Raw genomic sequence first — 7,156 nt, 5'->3', positions numbered from 1 at the left:
AATTACTTTAAGAATAATAAAAAAAAAAAAGAATTAACAAATTAATTTGTTAAAAAACAAAACAAAAAACAACAACAAAAAACAACAACAACAACAACAAACAAATAAGAAAACAATTTAAATAAATGAGTTTTGAGAAACACTAAAGAAAACGAGGGGAAAAAAAAGAAATAATTTAAATGGATAAACAAATATATTAAAACAACACAAACTAATACTAAATTGATATAATATTAGTAAATTAATAAATTTAATTCAATACTGGAACCTTCCCAGCACAAGTAAGGCAATTAATAAGAAAAAGTTCGTTTGCCAAAATCTCTATTTAGTGTACACTGGTTAATAAGGTGGGCTCATTTGAATTAGCCCGACCTAGTACTAGAGAGGCCAGACAGCAAAATCACCGTCAGGCGACGTGACGATGAGATGACGATGTGGGCGGAGTGGAGTGGAGTGGTTGGGGGGGGGGGGTGATAAAAAGAACAGGAGCGTATCCTGGTTTATGTATTACGGGATGCATGGTGATTCGCAATCTATCAAAAATACACACAAATTGATTTCAGTACAAAGTATCAATTTTAAGTAGTAACTTTTGAAATTATCTAATTTAGATTTGATTATTTCGGACCTGGTAATACAGCATATAACTTGAAAAAACAGGCTGGTATTTGCCCACCCTGCCCATTATTACCAGCCGTCCCTGGAAGCACCAGACTCTACTAAAAGAAGATTTTTTCAATGTGTAAATCTAAAATTTGCAAATGAACATGATGAAATAACACTTCCTGTGATTAGAGGAAGATCGCTAACTCTGACCGAATGTCATGAAGGCCCAAAACGTCCGTCTTCTTCTGTCTTCTATGTTCAGTCTTTAGCCCGACGTAGACGTTGTGTGAAAAATGTAAAGATTATCTTCAAACCGAACATGTTTATTTAAAAGGCAAGTCAATTTAGTCAAGGAAAGAACATTTTCTTGTCTTAGTCTTACACATTTACACTTATCGACGAGCCAAATATCTGTTTCAAATTTTGCAATAAAAAGTTTTAGAGTCCTAAAATTAAAATACTTGTCCATGACATTACACATTTTATTTGTGTTTGGCCTTCACTTATGACTTATGGGTCACTTGTCCCAATCTGGACAGCCAGTTGTGCCAATTCGGACCCTCCTTTGAGACTTAAATTATCATCATCACCATTGCTTTATTTGTTATTTAAATAGCAATTTTCAATTTGAATTGCAATTTAAATAGATTATACAAGTACAAGGTAAACATTCATAACAAAACGTTTAACAAATTCATCTAGTTTTCATATTAGATTTTAATCTATAAAGTTTAACATTTGTTTAGTCATATTATTATTATTACAAAAGTAAAACATCAAAGGGAGATAATGGTATTGTCAGTGTAAATGTTACTGTTCATTTTATTTTATATTTAAAGGGTGGGTTAAGGAGGAAAAAGTGATATTTAAAAAAAAATTAAAATTATTTCTACTTAAAGGGTTTGAATAATGAAGGATTGAAAAATAGAGAGCAACAAACAACATCCTGTTGACGGAGATTATATTTAACGCATTTACACATATCCTATTTTCAGGTTTTATTGGGAGTGATGTCAACTTTTGATCAATGAGTTGAAAAGTGAAATGCTGGCTGGACACCATTGAGTGGAGTGTTGAGTTCAATTCTCAGTGATCCTGCTTGGTTGGGTAATGGATCAGGAGACTACAGTAGTGTAAGTCTCAGGTCCTAATATAGTCTTGATTTTCAGAGAAAAATTGGGATATATAACAGATTGTTTCTTGCCAAATTTTGACTTGATGACAACTCTTTTCGATACTTCCTTTCACACACAAAAAATGCTTATATTTTTTCCCCCAGAAACAAGATACTTCAAATAATGATGAAACATTAAGTCTCAGGTTTGAGAATTGTTTGTCAAGTGGAGGCTTATCTTGATTCCTCTATATTTGAAGTGAAAAATATCTGCTTCAAATGAAAATCAGATGCTTTGTCAGTGTAAATTTGCATAGGCAGATTTGATTTCAACAACTATGTCTGCAATTATGTATAAAGTTATAAAAAAGAAATACAGCTCTGAAAAATGGAGGGAAAATTTGAGAGATATAGATTTTCTCTTTTAATAGACCAGTCAGTGTTTTTATCAGCATTTGCAGATAATAAGATGAAAATATTTTTATTTTTCCTTGCGATTTAATCTTTTCCCAAATTCCCTTGTATTCTTTGTGTATATATAGTGGCCTGTTCTTTGAGCGGAGGAGTAAAGAGCTTAGCTCCATAGACAGAACTTGTGGTGCAAAATCCTGTTTGTTGGAAGAGAATGGTGCACTGGACTTGTGCAGATGCCAGTTGGTTAAACCAGACCATTTTTGGATGGGTACGGTGCACATGGTGATGACATTTTATGGACAAATGCTCATTTTGAACATGGGAGTGGCCCAGAGCGCCGCTTGTATGGGAATAATGCAAGCAAAAAGGCACAGACTGGTTGGACATGGGTTATATAGTGGAATGGTTTAGGGGCTCATATCCCGCCGTATGATTATTATAATACCTGTGTTTGGCATTAAACTGGTTAAAATGTGTGCTATTTGCAATGACTGATACAGAGGGATGCTTCTTTCACTGGGCTGGTGCAGATACCTGCTCGTTAAATGAACTATTGAAGCCACCCCTGGTGAAGAGCTCTGTATATTGAAGGAACTGATGCTTGTACTAATAAAATTTTGACATACTGCAACAAAAAGTTCTGGTCATTTTGAGTCGTCACACTGAGCCTCAAGCTGTGCCTCTAAACAATTAAATCATCTCATCTCAACAGCTTATCTTACGCTGAGCAGACATACGATAAGTGATAAACGTTGAGATTGTGATTAATGTTAGAATGGAAAAAAGAGAGAATTATCTCCTGTAGACTTTAGCAATAAAAGTTTTAAAATTGATTTTGTTGTGTTTGATGTTTTCAGGGTGCATCGTCGCAAAGAAAAGATCTTCTTGGTGCTTTGCCTGTTGAGTCTTGCTGTCAGTTTTGTCTTGTTTGTTGTTCAGTCTTACATGGCTCTGAGGTCATACAAGGTAAATATTGAAATGTAACTGGGTAGGGGTTCTTGGCATTTTGCAGGATGGGGAGATCAATCTTGTGCCACCCTGGATTGTGGTGGGGTTTATCATTGTCACTCCCCTTTGAGGAGAGGGTATCCATGGCTTATTTGGAATTTGGTCTCTGGCCGCCTGCTTTGCTTCCAGACACAGCATCTATGATTTTAAACTCTGATTTGATATTTGAAGTATATAAAAATGTAAATTTACTCCAGCACGGTTTCCTCGAATTCTCCCTGAACATGCCAAAATGTGAGAGGAAACTATGCTTGTCATTATGACATAATAAACAAATTTCCGATTGAGGATGAAAAACAAATTTCTGCTTGAGGATTAAAAAAAGGAACTTTATTTTTTATTTTCTTTATTTATATGTTGAGGGAGATAACTTTATAAATGACATGTTACAACAGGCTTTTGATGTTTGTGTGTGTGTCTGGGGGGGGGGGGGGGGGAGTTCCTGTATCACATTATTCATTTACCATTGTTGCAAATCATGGTACATAGCATTGAAATTAAAATGAATGACGAAGTGATAGAAATAAGCAGAGAGGTGTCGGTTATGTGATGTGGTGATGGAGTCTATGAGTGGCTGTGTGTGTCTGGGTGCATATAGACACACTTGCATTGGAGATATCACATTATTCCTTTACCATTGTTGCAAATCATGGTGCATCGCATTGAAATTAAAATGAATGACGAAGTGATAAGAATAAGCGGAGAGGTGTCGGTTATGTGATGTGCTGATGGAGTCTGGGAGTGGCTGTGTGTGTCTGGGTGCGTATAGACACACTTGCATTGGAGATAGATACACATGATAAACACATTCGTAAATGTCAATGTCACAGTAAATCATCAGGAACATTAAAAAACCCTTTAATTAATTTTTTAAATTTTTACGTTGGCTGGGTGAAATTAGTTCGAGGAAACCCTGTTTGAGGTAAAAATTAGGTTGAGGAAGGAATGGGATGACAGCAAAGAATAGTGAGGAAAAAATTTGGAACAGGTGAATAAGTTTGAGGAAACCGTGCTGGAGTGTTAACTCACTTTTTATATATGGTGCCAAAATTGATTAAAAATTGCTACCGCATGTCCCCTTAAGAATTTAAGGAGATGAGAAATGTCATACCAATCGGAAAGTGAAAATATTGCCAATTCACTTATCCTATCCAGATTGGATTACTGCAGCTCCTAATTATGTGGCACAACTCAAGCTCTTAACTAAAAAGTTCAGGTTGTCCCAAACTCTGCCACTCGCTTGATTTTTAAACAAACAAAGGCGAATTGTGCATCCAATCTACTGCAATACTGCATTGGTTATCGTGGGAACAATGGATTATCTACCAGATTGTTTCCAGGTGACACAACTCTTCTATTTGTCCAAGAACTTGCCTGAAAACAATGGGATAATAATAATAATAATAATAATAATAATAATAATAATAATAATAATAATAATAATAATAATAATAATAATAATAATAATAATAAAAATAATAATAATAAAAATAATAATAATTAGAAAAAAAAAATAATAATGATAATAATAATATAATAATAATAATAATAATAATAATAATAATAATAATAATAATAATAATAATAATAATAATAATAATTATTATTATTATTATTATTATTATTATTATTATTATTATTATTATTATTATTGTTATTTATTATTATTATAGTGGTGGGATTCAGGACCTCCCATAGTGGGCGGGGGGCACTTACTGTGTCTTCTCTCCCTCTATATCTATTTTCCAACATGCTTTCTGTCTTTGTTTTGGGATGAGATTACTCATTTTTTTCCTGGCCCTGGCTGGATACCCTAGCTTGGAGGGAAACCGTCAAATCTATAATTAGAGTTTTGGCAGATGATATTTTTTGTCTTGTAAATCATCGCTCTGTTTTACACTGTATTATGTTTTGTTTCCATATTATATATGATTTGTAAATATTTGAGATTATTCTTATTAGTGAGGACCTGTGCCTATGTCTGGATGAGACTTTTAGGTGATCTCAAACTAAGTACTTTGATAGTTCGCTCACACAATCTACATCTGTTTCCCGTTTGAACCAATTCCCCTTTGTCTTACCTTTTCTTTTGTGCTTTAATTGTAATTCTAGAACTTTTTAATTTCCCACTTTCTTCCTTTTTACTGGCGCTGATATGACCTTAATGTGTTGCAAGTTCCGTAAAACCCTTAAAAACAAACAAAATATCATCATCATCATCATCATCATCATCATCATCATCATCATCATCATCATCATCATCATCATCATCATATTATTATTATTATTATTATTATTATTTATTATTATTATTATTATTATTATTATTATTATTATTATTATTATTATTATTATATTATTATTATTTTATTATTTTTATCATTATTTTTATCATTATTATATTTATCTTTATTATTATTAATGATGATAATAATAATATCATTATATATATATAGCGAACTATCAAAGTACTTAGCTTGAGATCACCTAAAAGTCTCATCCAGACATAGGCACAGGTCCTCACTAATAAGAATAATCTCAAATATTTACAAATCATATATAATATGGAAACAAAACATAATACAGTGTAAAACAGAGAGATGATTTACAAGACAAAAATATCATCTCCCAAAACTCTAATTATAGATTTGACGGTTTCCCTCCAAGCTAGGGTATCCAGCCAGGGCCAGGAAAAAAATGAGTAATCTCATCCCAAAACAAAGACAGAAAGCATGTTGGAAAATAGATATAGAGGGAGAGAAGACACAGTAAGTGCCCCCCGCCCACTATGGGAGGTCCTGAATCCCACCACTAATAATAATAATAATAATAATAATAATAATAATAATAATAATAATAATAATAATAATAATAATAATAATAATAATAACAATAATAATTTTTTCTTTTGCTATTATTATTCTTATCAGCATCATTATTATTATTATTATTTTAAAAAAATTATTATTATTATTATTTTTGTTACTGTTATTGTTATGATTAAATCCGTCGCTGCCTTTGGCTAGGTAATCATTCATGCAGGGGATAAACTGTGTAGTGTGTGTTAAATGGTTTATTAATTGTACAGACTAGAAGTTTACACTTTTGTCACACATCTGGTCATCGCGACGATGCCCAATGTCACTTGACATTATTCCAAGGTGAGACACTGTAGCCTATGGGCTTTGTCATCAAGGATGATCTGGAGTTTTGAAGTGTCCGTACAAAAGTTCCAGGTTTTTTTCTTACTTGTGAGAAATGAATTATAAACTCATTACATGTCCTCATGAAGTCAATATATTTTATTCCTATCCTGTTATTTTTCCATTTCAGATGCTACACAAGTTGAGCACCTCAGATTTCCAGAATTCTTTGCTAAAGCTTAATTTTGAAAGTCATGACTTTACCACAGATAGGGGAAAGATCTACTTGTGTGCCAATACTTCACTATTCGTTCATTGATCATTCCAACCAGAATTGTAATTTAATCTTTTGTGTCAAAACTCATAGTTTTGGTTTGGTTCGCATCTGAGTTTTATAAAATGGTCAAGGAGTATCATTTGTTTTATCATGACTCAATCTTTATGTATACATCCCATTGTACATATCATCCCATGCAGTGCATATCATAAACCATTCCATGTGGCATCAACTTTTGCATCTGAATTGTCTATTTTAAACAATTGATTTGCTAGCTGTTTCGTATCTAAATTCATTTAATTTGTCAGCCAATTATTCTATTCTGAAAGATTTGATGGTATCAGATTGTTGTAAGAATGTGTAGACTATTTTAAGTTTGCATCTTGATATTTGAAATAGTGAGGAAACAGTGAGAATGGCTGATTGCACTAATGACAATCATGTAGAAATCTTTGAAAATGGATCAGGTGTGAATAGGTATGGTTATACGTTAGACATAAGGACAGAACCAGCAACGGTGGTTGTCACACCACAATTATCCGAGTTACCTGTGTTGTCTGTCAGTAACAGTAACAGTGAAAATGTTTCTAGCCA

The 7,156-nt window shown here is 32.9% G+C and overlaps 1 long non-coding RNA gene across 1 annotated transcript; it reads left to right on the top strand.

The window, feature by feature from the left end:
- Positions 1-802: 802 nt before the first annotated feature.
- On the top strand, positions 803-6,614 carry LOC144973021 (uncharacterized). Its single transcript, XR_013645468.1, has 4 exons — positions 803-940; positions 1,602-1,739; positions 2,992-3,100; positions 6,476-6,614. It is a non-coding gene; the product is annotated as an uncharacterized LOC144973021 (long non-coding RNA).
- The last annotated feature ends 542 nt before the right edge of the window (positions 6,615-7,156 follow it).

Source organism: Berghia stephanieae, chromosome 5, assembly GCF_034508935.2.
Source record: "Berghia stephanieae isolate SIO BIC M18660-M18661 chromosome 5, UCSD_Bste_1.3, whole genome shotgun sequence".
NCBI lineage: Eukaryota > Metazoa > Mollusca > Gastropoda > Nudibranchia > Aeolidiidae > Berghia > Berghia stephanieae.
The sequence above is the reverse complement of the archived record's forward strand: the minus strand, read 5'-3'. Positions and strand labels throughout refer to the sequence as shown.